Raw genomic sequence first — 20830 nt, 5'->3', positions numbered from 1 at the left:
GGAAAGGACCCTCGGGCGAAGGCGACCGCGGGAAGGGACCTCCGGGCGAAGGGGACGGCTCTGACCGGGAACCCGACGTTCGAACCCCGCGCTGGGCAAGCACAGACCTGGCTCCGAGCGGACCCCGGAGCCGCAGGGTTGGTGGAACACGGACCTCTCCCCAGCCCCAGCGCCGCTTCCCCCCATACCCATCCCGGCTGCCCGCGGCGGTCGGTACCTGCGGCGGCGGCGGCGGCGGGTCTCGGCTGCAGCGGCGGTGCCTGGCGCGGCGCCTCCCGCTCCGCTGCCGGGGCCGGGCCGGGCTGCGCCGCCCCGCGCTGCCCTTTTCCGTCAGTGGAAAACTCCGGGCTCTGACGCAGGCGGTGACAGGAGCGGGGCCGGCCGGCCCGCCCGGCTTCCTGCCCCCGCCGGGCGGGGCGCTGAGTCAGGGGCGGCGGGAGGCACCGCCCCGCACCGCCCCGCACCGCCCCGCATCCCTGCGCACCGCCCCGCACCGCCCCGAACGCGCCGCAGGGACCGCGGGCACCGCACAGCCCCGCACCGCTGTGAGACGGCGAGAGGGGGCACGGGCGGGAGGGAGGCCTCCAAAAGGGATTTGGTTCCCACGGGGGGAGCTGTGTCCCACACGGGCACAGGGTGGACCCCAAAGTGTCTCTGAGTACCACGGGGGCTGCTAACCCCAGAATGGATTTTATTCCCATGGGGGAATTCTATCCCACCAGGAGCTGGGGAGTCACAGGCACTGCTTGGACCCCAAAGTGGCCACGGGGGGCTGGGAACCCCAAAATGGATTTGGGTCCCATGGGGGAGCTGTGTCCTCCAAGGGGTTGGGGAGGCACAGGCACAGTGTGGACCCCAAAGTGTATCTGAGTACCACGGGGGCTGGGAACCCGAAAATGGATTAGGGTCCCATGGGGAGGTCTATCCCACAAGGGCTCGGGGAGGCACAGACACAGGTTGGACCTCAGGGTAGGTTTGAGTACCGTGGGGGGGATGGGAACGCCAAAACTGATTTGTGCCACACTGGGAGCCTGTGTTCTGCAAGGGGTTGGCGCCACAGGCACAGCTTGAAGCCCAAAGTGAATTTAAATATCACAGGAGGCTGGGGACTCCGAAGCGGATGTGGACCCCAAAAGGAAACCTACTTCAAGGGGTTCAGAGCTCAAAAAGAGTTGGGGAATAAGGCAAAGCTGCACCCCAAAGCACATTTGTGTACCACAGGGGTCTGGGGACCTTAAAGCAAGAGGGTGTTGGGTGCTTCAAGGAGTTCAGAGCCCACAAGGGTTTGGGAATCCACAGGCAAAGCTTGGACCCCAAAACAAATTTGGGCACCTAGAGGTCTTTGGACTATCACAAAGGGTTGGAACCTACAGGCAAAGGTTGGACACCAAAACAGATTTAGGCACCACAGTGGTCTGGAGACCCCCACGCAGGGTTGGCTTCTGAAAAGGATTTAGACTCTGCCAAGGGACTCACAGGCACAACTTGGACCCCAGAGCACATGTAAATACCACAGGTGGCTTGGGACCCTGAAGCAGGTAAGGACTCCAAAAGGGGGTTGGGCAGTTCAAGGGGTTTGGAATCCAGGAAAGGTTGAGGACCCATAGACAAAATTTGGACCCTGAAATACATTTGGGTCTCATGGGGAGTTTGGGCCATACAAAGTTCTGAGGACCCACCACAAGTGTTGGATCCCAAACAGATTTGGGTCCTACAGGGAACTTGGGACCCACAAGTCCTCTGTAAAGGTTTTGGACCCCAAAATGCATTTGGGTCTCACAGGGACCCACAAGTGATTTGGGAGCCACAGGCACAGCTTGGATCCCAAAATGGATTTGGGACCCACAGTGGTTTTGGCACTCACAGCTCAGCTTGGCTCCTGAAAGGGATTTGGACCCTGCAAGGAGTTTGTTTCCCCACGAGGGATTGGGGACCCACAGGCACAGCTCAGACCCCAAGACAGAGTGGGGCTTTGAACACCCCAGGGGCTTTGATCCTCACAGGGGTTTGGGACCCACAAGTAAGAATTACCCCCCAGAAGTTTTTTGGCCCCATGAGGTGGTTGGGATCCAAAAGCAAGTTTTCTCCCTCAAAGGGGTTTCTGGACACCAAGGGAATTTGACACCTACACAAAAGGCTTGGCACTCAAAACAGAGTTGGACCACACAGGGGTTCTGGGCCATACAAGCAAGACTTGGACCGCGAAAAGGGTTTCAGTCCCCTGAGAAGTTGGGGCACTCAAGCAAAGTTTGGATTCCAAAAGGGGTTTTCCCCCCACCCCCTTGCATATCTGCAAGGTCTGGCCCCCAAAGGGCATTTTGTATCCACAGGGACTTGATCCCCATACAGGCAAGAACTGATCCCCCAAGGACATGTGAGCCCCTAAAAGGGATCTGGGCCTCATGGGAAAGGGTTGATCACAAAAATGGGTTTAGGCCCCACAAGTAAGAACTGTTCCCCACAAAGAATTGGGTCCCAAGAAGGGACTTGGGCCCTCTGTGTGGGGCTTGGCCCCCAGGGGGATTTATCGTGAAGGTGAGGGAGGATGGATTGAGGTGTGGGGGGATTTCCCCAAGCACGGGTATCTCTGTGCTTCATTGTGAGCTCCTTAGCTCCAAAATGCTTCCCACACAGTTCTGCAAGCTAGAGTGCTGGCACCTCTTTCCAGCAATATTATTTTACTTGTAAACCTCTTGGGACGTCTTTCAGGGGGTTTTTATTATATTTTTTTTTTTTTGTAACACAGGTGTCTCGTTTGGAAGGTACCCAGCTGACCACAAAGAGGGGAGAAGACGAGGTGAGATCCTGAGTGTGTGGCTCAGCTCTTTTAGAGTAGACTGATGTGAAAGTCTCAGCCTTAGTCCTCTGATCAGTGAAAGCTTTCAAACTCTGGGGCTAAAATGTTGGGGGAAGAATAATCTGGTGGTGAAAAATATCTTCTCTAGTCCCAAAACCTCAACCAGTTTATGCTCCCCTGGTGCCTGCAGGATTTTTCTCCTGGTCTTGCCATGGTATGTGCCAGTGATTCCCACGGAGAGGACAGCCCCACACATTGCCCTAAGAGGTGCAAAGGCCAAGGGTGAGAACCAGGGAGAACTGAGAACATCCTTAAGCCAATTTTCTTGCTGTACTTGAGTGATGCTTCTCCTCTCCAGGTGCTTCACCCCACTACCTGGCTCACCCCGTGTCACTCTCCCCAGCCCACGAAACAACAGCCACAGCTCCCAGTGGTACAGAGCCACAGAGGGATGAGCTAAGATTTTGCTTCAAATATGCAAATGTCATAGAGGCAATCTGTGATTCTAGATGGTGCCCTGATGACGGTGGGTGCCGTCTTTGAGGCAGGAGGGCCTTCCTGAATATACCAGTTCACAGCACTCGATCGCCAGAGGAGCGGTTTTCCTGAGGTTTCATTTACCATGTTTGGACATGGCCGTGATTAATATTTCCTGACAGGAAGATGTCATGCAGGCAGGCTTTCCTCTTCAGGGTTTGGGCCGAGGGTGACCAAGTTCAGGTTGTACACTGGCTCCTCACTTCCTCCACCTCACAGGCTACACCCCGCCGGCCCGGCAGCCGCCCATTGCCGAGCCCAAAACGGGTCCTGGCGCCAGGGAGATCTCACCACAAAGCCCCTGGGGACCAGGAGAGCTTCAGTATGACCAAACCAGGACATAATATCACCTGTCTCTACACTGTATCCGTGCGATGAAGGTGGGGGTCATTGGCCACCATCCCTGGGCTGAGCTTTGTGTGAAACCCAGGGTATACGGGAAAGGGAAAAAAGCCAGAAAGGCTGCCAGCAACCCTCAGCTTACACATTTTCTCCCTTGCTTCTATTACTTTTAAAGAAAGTAGAGCCACTATGAGATAGAGTCCCACACAGGGCAGAAATTATTTAGTGGTTCAGTCAGGCAGTGAGCAATTCTGACTCAAAACTGCCCGTAGTCGTGTGTGAAAGAGAAGGGGGAGCCAAAACAAAGCTTGGTTTTGAAGCAGCAATATTTTTTGTTTTAATATCAACCTAAAAGCGCTACTACATCAATAAGTGGAAGCTTACAGATGAGTATAAATAACCCCCAACCAATATAAGGCGTTTTCCTGTGTAGGTTAAAAGAAATATCTGTTTGACTCAATGTGTGTTTTGTTGTTGCATCTCTGAGCCTCGTTCCTCCAACAACTTAATTCTTGAAAGAAAGAGCGAGAGAGAAAAAAATTAATCTGTTTCTCTTTAACCTGAGCCAGGTTGGTTTGGTTTTTAACACCTCTCGAGAAGCAGCATCCTTTCCCTGTGAAGCCAGCACAGCTCAGCCCCTGCGCCCAGGAAAGCCCTCGCTTCTTTGGCAAAGGCTGCTGGCAGCACCGGCCTGGAGCTGGTTTCCCTGGCTGGGTGCCACGTGAGCGCTGCTCCGGCGGGAGGAAATTCCCTGCTGACCGGCCGTGGCAGGGATAAGTGTCCTGGCAGAGAGCAGCAGCAGCAGAGCAAGCGCAGGGAGCAGGGAGCCCAGCGGGAAAGGACCGGGGGAGGATTCTGTGTGACACACGAGAGGCGAGATAAGAGGTGTGAGCTGGACAAGCTCAGGATGTCAAGCTCCTCGCTGCCAGTTTTGTGCTTGCCCTGCAGCTGGAGAAGCGCTTTCCCTGGGGTTAAAAGCCTCTTGGTGCTTAGGGATGGATAAATCGGGAATATCTGGGCTTGGAGATATGAATTTTTTCCCTGGTTTTATGTCACATCCTGAGCGTGGTTCTGAAAGGGTTTATCAGCTGTATCTGGCTGTGGTTGTGTTGCTGAGTACTGTAACAACCCATCTGAGAGTGAGGACACAGGGACACGGGAAAAGAAACCACTGCTGAACCAACGCCCACTTGAGCAATCACATGTCCAGCATCACTCCCGGTGTCCCCGACTCGCCCCCTGGCCCCGACTCCTCCTGTTCACATTCAGATAAAGTGAACACTTTGCTGTTGTAATGTGTTGTGCAATCACAGCGAACTGCTGCGGCCACTTGTGGGCTGCCTGACCTGGTGCCAGGGCTCCTTTCCACCCAACACATCCGAATCACGTGTTGAACAAGGGCATTGAGCTGGTTTGAGGTTTTTTCTTCCTCTGAAAGACGGACACAAAATTGGCAAATCAAAGACTTAGTTTCAGCCGCGCTCTGGGCTACTCACGCTGGGAACCATCAGAAGGACACAGCTGTGCTGGGACAGCCTTGGGGGTGTGAGTCTGGCCATGCAGATGTTGATGAAGATGTCCTGTGGTTAGCTCATTGATTTTATACCACCACAACTCCACCAGTTCCTGCTTTGAGCTGATGTTGGAAGATAGTCACATCTATAGCATTTAAAACCCTGTGCTGAATTATTTATGCATTTACTGAAATGTGCTTTCTTCACAGTGCTGTCAGTCCTTGATAGAGATAGGGACAGAGTAATTCACTGCTCTCCTACATGTACAGGCACCCTGTACACTTGAGAGAGATGGAGAATATGACCTGTTCGCTGGTGAGTGCTGGTATAATTGCTAGATTCCCAACAAACACACAAAAATCATCACCCTGAGTGAATAAGTGTTAATTTAAAGCGCAGGCATGAAATGGGAATTGTGGAAGCTCCGTGTACCTCCAGCAACACGTTTGCAATGGTTAGCGGCAAGGAAAATAAGAATAACAAAGCCCCGTGCTATCCAGACAGCTGGATTCGAGTGGGGCACCTGTGTCCTCAATTAACCCAACTACCAGTTAACTTCTGTGTCAACAGAAACCCTCGCACCAGGATTTGGAGGTGGGAAGTACAGGAGTGCTGCGTTTTTTGCTCCTTGACATTTCGTGAGTCGTCTGTTTCAGCGCTGAAACGTCTCAAGTGATGGGACCGTTGCAATTTCTCTTTCAAGGGTATCGCTCTCACACAATAATTAAATCTCTGGTTTTCAAGTGTAATTGCCAATGACAGAGCCTCCGAAATTGCTTTTTTATGCTCGACTGTTCTGTCTCCTGGCAGAAAGGGCTTCTGCAAAAAATAAAGAAGCCAGGGAAGAGTCGTGAGTGGGAGCAAAGGCAAGGGGAAACAATACAATCTCCATCCTTTTCCCCCCAGTAGAGGGACAACAACTGTCCTAAACACTGAGAAGGCCCAAAACACATCACAGTCCTGGATGCCTAACAGGCCCTGAAGGAAATGGTAGCTCACAGTACAGCTCCATCATTACCAGGCTTGCTGGAAAACTGTAATTTTTCATCACTAGGACCTGTCTCCTGCTCCAGGTTGGTAATTGGTGGTGTTGGCAGCGAGCCAGGCAGCACTCACAGCTCTGTCTTGAGAGGACAAAAACCTCCATTACTTTATGCTCTCTAATTCTCCCAAGGTGTGCTGCTGTCTATCAATAGAGTCGCCATGAGGTAATAGAAATTACAAACCTCCCCAGACTTATTTGTCTGAAAGCGTTTCTTGTAAAAATAATTATATGAGCCTCCGGAACGGTGGTACATGAGAATGGCAGAAGAGAAAGTTTGCAAATTAAACTGCAACAAAAGGCTCTTTATCATAAACTATGAGGGAGACTGGGCAAGAGGGTTATTTCACTTCTATTGGGTTGGCTGGTGACAGCGTTTAGAGAGAAAAAGCAGGTTTTGTTGCCTTTTGTTCGTTGCTTTGCAGTGAAGCTGCTCTAGACCTTGAGCTGGGTAGGGAGATGGGTTCGGCCAGACACCACTGGGTGTTCATTCCGTGCAGGCCCCCAACAGCCCCTGCCCTCCTTGCAAGAGGCAATCTAAAGCCTTCATTGCATCCCACTCTTGACCAGCGAAAACCATCCTGTGCAGATATATTTGCAGTGATGTGACAGACTGGAGCTCTGGAGGAAATACCTGAGCTGTCTGAAAAATTTACTACCCCCCTGCCTCAGCAAAGGCTGATAAGTTGATTCTGGCATCTCAGCATGATCCCATTTTGATGCAAAGTTGGAGCAAATGGGCTGGACTGTGAATGGGAACATCTGGGACACTGGCACACCTGCCCCTGCCACTGCTGGGATGAAGCTCCACTGCAGGAGAGGGCTGCAGACTCCTGGAGGGCTGCAGTGGCTCCTTAGGAGTAAAGAGTTTCAGAGAGAAGTCAGGATCTAAAGCCAATAAAAATAACATCATGACTAAAGCTCAATTTTCTCCTCTAACCAAGGTTTTCACAAGCCCAGATTATGGGGCAGGGGCATTGCTTCCCCTGAGCAGCCCTTATGATACTTGAGCTGGGCTGAAACAGCAGCAAAATACATGCAAAACTTATATAAATACAAGTAGGTGTGTGTGAATCTATTTATATTTAACTTGATTGCCTTAATTCACAGCAAATCTCTCAACAAAAAAGAGCTGTTCCCGTGTCACCCAGAGCTGAAGCAGCGTTTGGTGGCCACAGCAGCCACAGGTGATGCTTCAGTGCTTTCTTCTCAGTGCCAGAGCTCCAGATGACAGCATTGGTTTGAAAATGGAAGCTACCAAAAGGGCACCAGGTCTGCATTTGTGTGCTGGTTTTATCTGTGAGCTGTCGCTGTCCTTCTGACACTTGCAGGATGCCCAGGGTCACTGAGTTTTAACATCAGATCCTGGCAGGTGTATGGAATTAGGGCAAGTGTATGGAATTAGGTACAGAGTTAATTACTGGTTTTGGTGGTGCTTTATGGGCTTGGTGGCATGTCACACTCCTGAAGTGCTTGTGACCAATGTTGGGGCTTCTGAGACAAATTCACATCTGCTGTTTAACTCCCAGCAAGGCCACTGACAGAGCTGCCCGATCTGGGGGTCTCGGTGCTCCCCAGTGTGACTGTGCCACCCTCATTGTTCCCTGAGGAGCAGGTCCCGGGTCTTACCCCCAGTTTTACCATTAGGAAACTGAGGCACCAAGCTGGAACTGACATTTAGCAGAAGGATGGGCACAGGCACGAGGTTTTGAGGCTGAGCCTAAGCCAGCTATTGCCAAGCTACTTTAAATATCAGTGGGGAAAATCTCCAGAAACAGGGAACTCTGGATTACCCCATGTAAGAGTTCAGGTGTTTCTGTAGGAATCCTAAACCCTCACTGCAGGCACCTACTGAACACACGTCCTCAAGCAGGGCAAGCACTGCCCTGTGAGGTGGAAGCTGCAAGGGAAAACTGCCACTGAATAGTTTACGGCAGAACATTTTCAGCACAACCTGTCCCCAGTGCAGCGGGGCAGGTGATCTGGGTTTTGATGTATCTCACCCCACCTGAAGGTTATTTTCCCCAATCATCCTGTAAAACTGAGGAGCTGCATTTATGCTTCTGCCCCTTAACTTTCTCAAAAGAGTAAAAATGTAGATGTGTTATGCAGATACACTTACCAACATAATGTGTACTTTGTGGTGACATCTGAGGGTGGTAGAAAACTCTATAAGTCAACAGGATAAATTATTTACAACTTATTTAACAGGAGGGAGAAAGGGAGATGAACATTGTCCTGGTGGGGCCAAAATACCCACAAACTCATAAGAAATAGGAGCAGCTTGGCCAGGTCCAGCTTAAACACAACTGTGCTGCAATTTAGAGAGGATTGAGGAAGGGAAATAAACCTGAGTCCTTTTGGTTTCCATTCTGGTTTTCGAGTTCCTAAACATTTGCACATAGAAGCTTTTCTCCTAAACTGTGGCAGCTGCAAAAATGAGTTCCCTCCTCCAAGATTACCATGTAATGACTTGACCCCAGGAGACAAACTTCTGAGAAAAGGACAAAAACTGTGGCAGTTTCCCTGCATCGGCAATGTGCACATGCCTGTCCAGACATGGGATTTAGGGGAAGGCTTTGGTAAGCCAGCATTTGGCTACACACAGTCTGGAGTGCAATGAAAAGAGGAGGTTCTTTTTTTCATAAAACACTATTTATTTTATTTTTGAAATTAATCTACTCAAGACAACAGAAAGAAAAAGGTGGCAAGAATAGTACAAAAAAGGAGATTTGAGTTCAATTCTAAAAGTTAATATGGCAGGAGGCCTGAAATAGCTTTTCAAAACTCAGCTTCTGCCCACAGGTGTGATTTTTCCATTCATTCATTGACCTGAGGGCTCCCTGCCCTGCCAACAGTGCAGTCGAGGTTGTATCATGCATGCTGGAGAGCATCACAGCTTCAACTCCACAGAGAAACACTGCAGGGGAGAAATAGTTCTTGAAGGCAAGCATTATAATTTACTAACAGGTTTATTAAAATCTTATTAGAAGATTATTTTTTAAAGTCCGTTTTACACAGCTGTTGCCCTTCTGCTGCTGTCTAATCCTGGAAAATCTCAGTGAATGAGTCATTTGCACTTACTATCTATTACACCCTCTTATTATAAACCCAAGTGTGTTTGCACTTGCTTCAAATAGTATCAATAGAACCATAATAGTGCCATAAAATATCCCACATGTCCCCTTTCGGAGTCTCTTTTGCCGTTGGAAGAGAGGTTCCTTGTCCAAGGGTTTCATGGAGTGGTTCTTGTGCCCAGAGGGACTCAGGGAGCATTTTGTTTGGAAATAACCTATAAGTCCATTACCCCCAGCCCTGATCCTTAAGAAGAGGTTTTTAATGCATGTCTTTTGGGTTTGATCAGAGACACATTGTGGAGGGTCAAGGATCTGCTTCCTAAAGGCAATCTCAAGCACCAAATACTGTTATCCAAGTGCTTGCACATCATTACAAGGAAGATATCTGGCAGTAGTGCATCAGGGATATCTGAGGGCCACCTTGGTTTTTTGACTGTTTTTGATATCTGAAGGCTGTTGAGTATTAAATGTGACCCCAGGACCCTGCACCTCTGCCTTGTTTGGCTCCAGAACATGATGTTCTTACTTCCATGCAACCATTAAAGAGGGTGAAGGAGAACTCAATACAAGGACATAAATTTCTGGAGCAGTGTTGGTTAGCAGAAGGTGTAAACATTGTCATATAATAAAATATAACGTTGGTAGCTACAGAGTGTGATTTGGTTACAGATTTCATTCCCAGCTGAGTCGTCTCCCTTTACCTGTTGTTGAGCTTCACCATCTCTTTGGTGTCGCAGCCACTGTGTCACATTCAAAACCCCAGACATGCACAAACATTCCCTCAGTCCTTCCTCCTCCTCCTCTTACCCACCCAGGAGCACTGATGGGGAACAGGGAGGCATGTGAAGAAGCTGCCCTGTCTCCAGATGGGCTGTCTCTGGTTGGGCAAACCATGTTCTGACATCCCAGAGCAACGCTTTCCTCTGGGACAGTTGGCCAGAAGTCAAGGGAAGAGATTTGCTCTGAATGTAACTACAGGGGGGAGAAAAAAAAAAAGCACATTCAAGGTTTAAAATCTCACTTGCTGCAGGGGATGTTTCCATTGGCAGAGTCTCCAGAACCAGCACAAATGATTCAAAACATTTTGTTAAGTGAAATTCTCAAATGATGTCAGAGCTGAGGCTGCTTTAGCAAAACCAAGAGAGAAGGAAGGTTGAAACCGAAAAGGAGAAGAAAAAAAGTTATACCATTTGACAGGGAGGGATTAGGAGCTTAAAATTATATTTATAGGCTATCCAAATATTTGAAAGCTTGGAAATTCGTAGTTCCAGTGCTTTAGCTCAGCTCTAGTGGCCTGCCAGCCTCTTAGCTCAAGTCACGCAACGCAGCCAGCTGGGCTGGACTCACTAAACTCGTGAACCCTATTTTCTGTTATCCAGCCCTGGCTCCCATTTCCTGTAGGCTCACAGACAAATCCCACCACCTTTGCCTGCCTCAGTTTCCCCCTCTGTCAAACACAGAGCATTCTATTCTCCACTATAAAGTGTTTTGAGATTTGGCACTGAGAAGAGCAGGGGAGCGTTTTGGTCTCCTCTCTCATGAGGCTCAGCACCTGTACTGTTATGGGTCCCGACAAAGCAGCAGACTGATCATTCAGAGATCAACAGGAGCTCTTTGTGTGACCTTTTGTTACACCACCCGTTTCTGTCGCACAGAGAAAACCCGTGGCTGAGGATGATGCTGTTGAAATGCTGTTTTCTTTCATGCCTCTTGCACCTGCCCTGTTCCTCCAGGGCCGTGCAAAATAATCACGTCTTTGTCACAGCTCCACTAACCCACTTCATCTTTATTGATTAATAGGTCATAATCCTATTTTAGTGAAAACATAACCGTGCCCATGGCTAGAGGATTCAGATATCACCGACGTGAAGATTACAACCTCTTACTCTGAACACAGAGAGTGAGACAGGCTGTCAGAACAAGTGCACTTGTTAAGAGGAAAATCAATAGTAAGCTATTCGGGGAGGGAAAAAACAAATCCCTACTACCACAAATGCATTAAACACAGGCTGCAGTGCTCCAACTTTGTATAAGCCCAAATTAAACGCGACCATAATAAACTGTTTACTTTCTTTGGGTTTACCCAGTAGAAAGGAGCTTCCAGTTTGCTGTAACACCCGTGACATCGCAAGTGTTGGGTCTAGTTAGTGGGAATATGGTCAATGTTGTTAAGTTTTGCCAGAAAATACTTTAATACCTTCCCCTCCTTTCTTTACAATTGTAGCTAATTAAAACGTGTTGGAGCTGTAGCCTCAATTAGTTACATCCTTGCTAGGGAGCTGTGGTGGCTCATGAGGGTTTGGAGATGGGAGATGAGTTGTCCTACCCTTTCTCTTCCCTTCCTTCCCCCTGTTTCACCTCATGTAAATCCCGTGCTGGGACTACAGGGACATTCATGCCAGTCTTAGTGTATTTTTGATGCCCAGGCAGTGCTTACCCTCTCATCCCCCACTATTTGCAAGCTTCCCAGAGACTGCTGGTTACTGCATGAACATGCAGCCTGGGGCTTCAGGGAGGGATCAAAATCCTGTACTTTTCAGGCAGCCCATGATGTACAGAGTGCTCGTTTCACCCACGGTTTTTAGACAATGCTGCTGCTGTGAGTTTCCTAGCAAGGGTGCACTTAAGCACGGGTGACCCTGCAGCTCTGCTCCCTCTCTGGAGCCAGAGAGACACAGATTTAACAGTAAATAATGAAAAAGAACTAGATTTCCTTTGTTATGCAGCTCATTCAATGAGGTTTCCCACATCTGTAGAACTCACCACATCTTTTATGAGATTTGACTGTCAGCAAGATGTTATGAATCCCAGATGTTAAAATATGGATTTATTTATAACTCAGAGCTTATAATAGAGCACTCAAAAAGATTGTATCCAGCCCCCCTCCTCAAAAGGTCTTCCTGAAATAAAAGTCTTAGCTTTTTATTATTTTTAAATTATTATTGCTGTATGATTTATCTTTGGTATTGCCTCATTAGATGCCCTTTAATTACTATGGCTTTAGTAGTGGTGTGCATTTGGCTTCAGGGAGCATTGGGCAAGGAGAGCTCAGCACCAGTGCTCTCATCCTGATTGAGATTGTTGCTGCTTGGAGGCTGGAGGACAGTGTGGGCAGAGGGGTGGCGTGGGGAAAATTCAGCTGCGGGAGTTCTTTGGCAAAACCATCAGCTGAAGGCACAGCCAGCTCTGGGCACCTGCAAAACTTGGAGCTGGAGGTGTTTGGTATCTATTGCAGCCCCGAGGAAATGCTCTGGTCAATAAAAAAGCGGTTCCTCACAGCTGGTGACCATTACGCCGAACACAGCGTTGGACATGCCACAGCTGCTATCCTGCCGGAAGATGGAAATGTTTTTGGAACCGCTTTTGGAGCATTTGTTCCGTCAGTGCTTTCTCCCTCCCTCCTCCTACCCCTTACTTTTCAAATCGCTGCAAGAAAAACCTTCAAGTGAAAGAGGAGGGGGCCTTCATGGGCACAGGCTGTGTTGAGGGTCGAGGTGCAAATATTGCTCTGAATTAATTCTCCAGGAACACCTCCAGGTCCCGAAGGAAGCTTGCAGTGCTGGGAGCTGTGCACTTGCACACAGCAAGGGATACTCTCTGTCACAACCATCCCACTCTGCAAACAAAGAGGACAGGTCTGAAGGGAAGTTCAAAAAGTCTCGTTCTGCACATGAGGAACAGAAAGTCAGTGATTTTACCCCAGTTCACACAACTGGGGTTGTGTGCATCTCCATGCTGGCAGCAGCCTCAGGAGCTATGAGACAAGTGTTTGAGGCAGCAGTGGTGTCTGAGAGCAGCCCTCCTTCGTGTCCTTCCTGCTCTCTCCTTCCTATCCTCCCAGGTCCCTGACACCTCCCGCTGCCACAGCAGCCCCTGCTGCCTTTTTGTTCAGGACCTTGTCTAGATTTAGGAAACCCTGTGTCCCATTCCTCTCCCTTACCTTTTTAAACTAGGTCATTTCCCAGAGCCAGTTAGGAGATTGGATCCAGTTCAGAGAAAGCAGAGAGCATCTAGTTGGATGTGATCATGCCATCAATCCCTTGGATGCCACCACTGCAGAGATTAAGGATCAAACCCACTGTCCACCTTGTGAAGGTGCTCCAGCTCCTAGGTCGTGTCCAGCCCCTTCCAGCTTGCAAGTGATGGGCTGGAGCAAGGTTGGTGCATGGTATCCCAAACTCCTATCTCCAGGCTAAGGGCCAGCTGGACAGGTAGGAAGCTCTGCTCTCACTCCTCACTAGGTCCATGCTTCACCAGACATGGTGTGGTTCTCTGCAGCCTTCTCTCCTGGCCAGGGCAGTTGGGCATTTAAAAGGTGAGGTAGGAAGGAGGATGCCTTGAAGTCTCACTTGGAGGTGGACCTGGAGCTCTGCAGAGCTGGAAACCCGAACCTCGTCTGCACCGCACCGGCGATGAACTGAGGGAAAGGCAGGAAATTGGCTGTCAGTGCTGACACCACACAAATCTCACGGCTCTGTGAGGAGGAACAGCGAGTGGGTAACTGGGAGAAACTTCCTGGGCCTGGCATTCCCTGGCTCCTGGGATATGGTATGGAGAGGACCAGAGCTCTGGTGTAAGTCGGCACAGCTCCCTAAGGAGGAAAATCTTTGGAGGGGGTTTATGGGACACTCATCAGCTTGTAAATATTTTTTCTGTGTATCAATTTGTGTGTCATGAGATTTAAAACCTTCATCACCCTAACGTTTTCCACCCCGCAGAGAGCTCTGATCTGAAGATGATATGTGCTCAAGAAAGTTTGCCAGCAGAGTGATGTTACAAAACTTGTGAAATGCCTCGCTTAACCACAATATTACACATTTTCTAAGCCACATACCTATGTATTACAAGGTCTTTCAGATGGAGTTATAGACAGCCTGTGGGTCATGAGATCCTGACCTTGGTGTGTTTTTACTCCCTTCTTCTCATGAATTAACTCCTGAACTATTGACTCTCTGTTGAATGGATAGCAGAGTTCAGCCACATTTTACATGCAAGATGCTTTTCCATCTCAACAACTGCAAGCCCCAAGGACGAGTAAATACTTCAACCTCAACCATAACATTGATGTGTTGCAAAATGAACAAAATGGGTTTAGTAACTTACAAGGGAGATACCATCAAGCCCATAATGAGCCAGTACTGAGTTATCCCGTCCCTCTCCTCAGCAGCGTGGCTGGGAGAGCTGGGAGCAGATCACCCCTTTGCAGGTACTCAGATTACACCTTATATCTTGTTCACTGAAAGCAAAATCCACCTGTGGTTATGTCAGATCTCAGCCTCATGAGCCCCCCTGAAAGGGAAAGGTTGGCTTAAGAATCACAAGGTTTTCAAGGAAAATCTTCGACTTTTACATTCTCTTCTTGCCTTCTGGTTTTTGAGTCAGCAGGTTAAGCTTTCCTCCACATCCAGAAAGGCCAAAAATTCATCAATAAAATATAAAGTTCCCAAGACCTTGGGAAGCCCAAAAAAAGCAATAAAAGCACAGAAATCATCCAAGTTCCCAGTACCACGTTAACACACCTACAACCACATTCTGCTGGTGTAACAGAGTGCAAATGGGTATAGCAAATGGGGCTACAGCTGCAGTTTGAACCCCTATTTTGTCATTAAATAAACAAAAGATCCAAAAACTTAACGTATAGCACTGGCATTAGAAGATGCGCAGGCTATTTCTACATTGCTCATCCTACTAAGCAGAGCCCTTAAGTCAAAATTAAAAACCTAAAAATATAAGGTACAGTTTTCTTGAAGTTAGAGTTCAGATGGAAAACATAGTTTAAGGTTTGGTAAAGAAGTTCTCTTTAATATCTGAAAGTTGCTTGACTGAGGAGTGAAATAGCTTCATATATTCCCAAGGCTTCCCAGCCAGCCTGGCTCTGAAAAACACCCCTCTGTGCTCCTTTGGCATCAGAGATGAAAAGTTTGAAGCTTTTCATGCTGATTCTTCGTGTCTAACTGAAAATTAAAACAACATCCGTCTCCCCACTCCAAAATACAATAGAAGCAGTGGTGGCATATTAATAAATATTCTCAGTAGAAAATACTATGAAAAAAAAAGTAGACTGAGCCTCAAGGCAGAATATTTCCATCATCTTGGCAAGGTAAAGTCACTTTGCAGATTAAACTACAAAGGGGAACAGAGCAGGACTGAACCCACCTGGTGCAGCACAGGGGTGGTAGGGAGCTGGAGAGACGTGTGGGATGGCTTTGCCAGCCTTCCTGTGGATGTCTGTCAGGTATAAACAGGGTAATAACAGTTCCCTATCTTAGACATGGCTTATCAGGAGAGGTCGACGATAGATGAACTCAGGTCACATCCAGGCTGCCCACACACCTTTACTACAGAGATCAAAGGGGGTTCTGCTACCCCAGGCTGGCAGATTGATTCCTGCTTCCTCCTAGACCTCGTGGAGGGAGGTGATGGCAACACTTGGATTAGGCTTGGTAGTAGGTGGTCTGAACTGTGTAGTAATTACCCAGAACCTGGGCACGGGATCAAACACTCTGCCACGGTGACCAAGAAGTTACCTCATTCCCTGGCATGTTTTTTGGCCGATGCAAACTCTCAGGCTCCAATCTTGGCACAGTTCAGGGCATTGCATGGGCCAGGGTGTGTGACCTTATAGGCAAGACCACTCACCATGTGGGATTTTTGGTAAGGGGCAGGGAGGAGGAGGCTGTGTGGAAATGAGCCATGTCCTTGTACTTATCCTCAGGGCCAGGTGGGTCTGAGACAATCTGGCCCTGCTTGGTTTTCTACTGTAGCCACAGCCAGCATGGGCTGCCAAACCCTCTGACTGGAGTTAAAGGTGACCCCTAAATATTAAAAAATATTAATATGAAAATAGGCAGCTAAATTGACATCACATTTAGCCAAGCATCAGTTCAGACATGGCTCCTGATATCTAGAGCCTTCCTTGAGCTATGGTCAGTCACACTGAACTCCCTTTCCCACCTAAAAGTCCTTAAAAACTGATGTCTTTGTTCCTAATAAAACATCAAGTTAAGGAATTAAAAAAAAAAAAAAGAGAGAGAGAGGGAGAAATGGGGTAGATTAATATTTCCCCAGGTTTTCTCAGCCAGCCCATGTGTCTCTGAGTGGAGATCAAGGCTATGTGTGTTTGGGATGTCAGACATTTGCCTGGGATTTCAGGCTGCCGCAGCCACAGATGTTCTGCGTGCTCAGCCCATCCATATAGAGCATTTTCAGCAGTCTGACAAGCCCGGGATGTTCATGCGCTGCATAATTTTTTTCCCAGGAAATCCTGTGAGAATCCTACAAAGCGGGAATAATAAAATATACATGATACATCAGTGTTCACTGAACGCATTAGCCTTTGCTGCACTTCATCTCACTTCTTGCTCTCTCTCTCTCTGTCCTGGCTAGAAACTCCTTAGGACACGGAGTGTGCCCCTGAGTCCTTAATATTTGAAGGATGCACTGCAAGTCCCAGCTTGTCTTGGTCACCACATGCCTCTACTGAAGCTGGCTGGGCTCTCTAAAGAGGGAAAGGTGATTTAACTTAAACAAGATGGCAAAAAATGGCTCCTGTACTCAAGGCTTGATTCTGCCCTTTAATTTCCATAAAGACAAAGGATGCTAGGAAAAAGGGAGGAGGAACATTAATGGAAGCATATCAGAAAGATCATGCTGGATGGATTAATCTTGTAGGTTTGTTTGGAAGGTTAATTTTCGTTTTATAAGGAGCATTCATGTTGGAAATGCCATCTCAGAAGAACAAGAGAAGGTTTTAAGACACATATACAAGGCAAGGCTCACTGAGATTGCAAAGAAAATCAGAATCCTCCCCAGCAGAAGCAGAAGAAAACAAAGAAAGTAAGTTTAGATTGGCTATTTAGAATAAATTCTTCCTGTGAGGGTGGTGAGGCAGGGTTGCCTGAGAAGTTGTGGATGTCCCTCCCTGGAAGTGTTCAAGGCCAGGTTGAATGGGACTTGGTCTAATGGAAAGCGTCCCAGCCCATGGCAGGGGAGTTGGAACAAGGTGATATTTAAGGTCCCTTCCAACCCAAACCATTCTATGATTCAATGATAAGTCTCTTATAAGATGCTTTCAGACTTTGTTTTAACATTTTCATGTAAGTTTGCTTCCATCATTTGCCTGCAATCAGTCATCTATTTAATAAAATTCATTTTACCACTAAATCTAAGTATCTATTTTTTTCTTCCATTCTGCTGAAAATCACTTCAAAAACATCTGGGTCTGTATTACAAGAGGTTCCCCCTCATCCTGCATTTCTCTAGTGATGTAGAGAATTTCCCTTTTCTTCCAAAGTAAGGCAGCTTTGTTGGAATCACTGCTGAGAATGAGAAAATAAGATCTTTTATATGGATATCACGTGCTACCCGCACAGACCCTGCTTACCTAATCAAAACCTCAGAGGCTCATACTTAAAGCTTGTTTGGACCTGACTGGAAAGGCCCCTCTCAATGTCCACTGTCAAATATCCACTGTCCTTGCTCGGAGCCCAGCTGGCTGGAAAACTCCAGGGCTCTTCAGGAAGCGCTGTCAACCAGACGTGTGCTGTGACAGAAAAATAGGTCAGAGCCATCACTCTGTGGTCTGATTTTCAGTGTGTAGCCAAAGGCATTTTTGTGACTGAGTCTTTAAACATGAGAAAAAAAAAAGGGGGATGAACCTTCAGGATGCTGCAATAACCGCTGGCTGGCCTGTGCCTTTTTGGCTGCACAGGAGCCCTCTGGTCAAGGTGCCTCCTGGAAACAGCAAAACATCCCAGGAATGGCTGTGGGTAAGTGCCTAGAGCGTATTAGCCAAGACGAAGCCCTTGGACACGAAGGAGAGCTCTTCAAAGGCACAAAGGGAAACCTAACTCCTCTTGAATTTCATGCTTTGGAAAATCTACCTAGCCATAGTATTTTTTGCTTGACAGGCAAAGTTAGGCTCAGGTTTCTCCTTTTTAAAATAAGCTTGACAAACTAATTAATTAAAAAAATCCAGCTATCATGTTCTGCTCTTGCTGGTGACACAGTAACCATTAGCACATTAGTAGATAAATTTTTCTGAGCTCAGTGGGAGGAAGTTCGTGTGTACCTGGTTTACATTAAATAGTAGGTCAACATGGTAAAGTATAAAGTTAAGCACACAAGCAAGTCTCATCAGGACTAGAGAAAACATTAATGTGATTAAATATGCCATTAATTGATGATTCAGAAGACCCAGTATAGAGGACACCACAGAAATACTCCCGATTAATTTCCTCTTTTCTTCCGTTTGGATGAACACATCCAGGGGTTAAGGCACAGAATCCAGCTAATTCCTGCAGGACCTGAAAGGTAGAGTGACAAAACACAGTGGAGACAATGTCCATGACCTGGCAGATAAAGACTGACCTGCAGAAAAACTGATTTAGCTGTGAATTTTTCAATCAGGTGATCACTTTGATCCTGGCTTGCCACACCAGGTCTAGGAGGCAGAGTAGGTTGCTTCATGGTCCTTTAGGTATCTCCCGGATTCTGGGAAAATATAAAGCTAATAGATTTATATTTTATTTGGGTTTATGAATTGTAAGGCCTGGAGGAAATTATTCTTGGTTTTTTATCATTCAAATAGATATATATTTTAGAAAAAAAAATGTTAAAAAAATGGATGGAAAATCAAATAAAAACCTTATAAATTGATTCCTGAGATAGTTCTTATTGTTGAAACATATATAATATTGTTTCTAATATGAATTTGTTCATTTTAATTTTTTTGTGTCTGATGTTATTATGCTCATGCCAGGTAAGAAGAATATCCCTCTGTCATCTTGTGATGACTTAACAGAACTAAGTCACCCTTTAGATGTTTTCTTGCTTTTTTAGACATCTTGAGGGCCCTATAAGCCTTTCAGTGCAGGCCATATACATTCAAATCTTTTTATTTGTCCTGTGACCCTCCCCAGTGTATTAATACTTCTTTAACTCACCTTTGAAACCCCTGAAAGATATTCTCCAAAATCTCTACTTCCTGGGACTGTGCTGTACAATGAAAGTGAAGAGAAAGTCTTCATTCTTCAAAATATAGATGTACAATATATATTAAGCATCAATTGCCTGCAATGAGAGTAAGAAGTAATCAGGGGTACCACTACCCCAACCTCTTCTTTCTTTGGCAGTTCCCAGATTTCCCCATCATTTCCGAACACTAGTAACGTGTTTCTCTCCAGAATATTAGTAAAAGAGGTTAAAGTGTAAGGCCAAAAACAGCTCTGCAAAATACCACTGGAAGCAGAGGAGCTCAGTGAACTGTCTCCTGTTGCAGTTGGGGTTTGAGATCTATCAAATGTCCAGTTCTTAACAGATTTTATGTATGCCAAGTGGATTTAATCAGCTTAAAATACCCTGTGCTACCGATACCTTTATAAAGTGCCAACTCTATTAACACCGTTGTCCCTATCAACAGGGAAAAGGTAAGTTTACTTTGACAGGATCTCCTTTCCATGAACCGGTGCTGAGTGCTATTGACTACATTAGTGTCTTTATTAATCTGGTACATTTGAACTGATGTAGTTATCAGGGGTTTATTATTGTGCTACAATTGATACAGTCTCGAATTGTAACTCACGGACACCCTGGAAATAATGAAATTCAATACTAATAGCCCTTGGGCAGCTTGGTGAAAATCCTGGGGTTCAAGTTATCCATTTAGCTTTAGTCACTTGCTGCTTAATGACCACAACAAGTATTAGTGGAAGTGGAGGTATTTAATTTCCAGCACACGCTAAGATTCTGTCACTGGGCATTTTCACCAATACAGTTTAGACATCTTTACTGAACAATTCTTCCCTCTGTCCTTTTGCCTCCTTTATCAATATCCTACAATTTCTGACTTCTCCTTTTCACTTATTGTTAAAATCAGGACATGTTTGTCTCTGTGTGCACACCCAGACATTACCCTATAGGTAGTGCATATTCATTAGGTTTTGGGGCTAAGGCAAAATATGCTCCACTGAATTTCTAATTATCAGTTACATTTTTACTTAAATTCTTTCTTTCACCTTTTTTTGGCTTGTAACTGATATGAGTCTCAGGAAAGCAGCCATTTTTTGCAGTTCAACATTCATAAAAGATGCACATATGTGTATATGTACATGCATGTGGATTTTCTTCTCAATCTGCTCATTTTTGTGTGCATATCAGAAAATCTGCGTATTTCCAGTTAAATCCCTGCTTCTGTTTAATTCAGTCAGTAAAGGAGTAGCTAGAGATGTCCCAGGAAGATAAGGGAGCTGGGCTGGGGAGCTGTAAAAGCCAAGCATCTGTTGGAAAGCAGGACTCTCCCCCCACGGCAGAAGCTGATGCTGGATACCTGCCAGCTTCTCCTACCCTCCCACACCAGGATTTTTTCAGCTGTCCCTGCAGCAACAGAAGTAGCAACTTTAACTCAGGGAAGAGAAGAAGGACTCAGAGGTATCTCAGAGGGGTATTTCCCCCATTCCCACATGCCCGGTGGGAACTGCTGTAAAACTTCTTAGAGCAACTTTGATGTTAGAATTTATATTCC

At 46.9% G+C, this 20830-nt stretch overlaps 1 protein-coding gene across 3 annotated transcripts in view; it reads right to left on the bottom strand.

Annotated features, from left to right (window-relative positions):
• CSRNP1 (cysteine and serine rich nuclear protein 1) overlaps positions 1–262 on the bottom strand; it is a 15636-nt gene extending 15374 nt beyond the window's left edge. Inside the window, exon 1 of one of the 3 annotated variants that reach the window (XM_027695483.1) lies at positions 224–262. The gene's annotated coding sequence lies outside the window, so the exon portion shown is untranslated. Of the gene's footprint in view, positions 1–107; positions 126–217 lie in introns of those variants that run through there. The other 2 variants (XM_027695484.1, XM_027695485.1) reach the window with 2 other exon arrangements.
• Between the last annotated feature and the right edge of the window lie 20568 nt (positions 263–20830).

Source organism: Neopelma chrysocephalum, unplaced genomic scaffold (assembly GCF_003984885.1).
Source record: "Neopelma chrysocephalum unplaced genomic scaffold, ASM398488v2 Primary Assembly neopelma1_101, whole genome shotgun sequence".
NCBI lineage: Eukaryota > Metazoa > Chordata > Aves > Passeriformes > Pipridae > Neopelma > Neopelma chrysocephalum.
The sequence above is the reverse complement of the archived record's forward strand: the minus strand, read 5'-3'. Positions and strand labels throughout refer to the sequence as shown.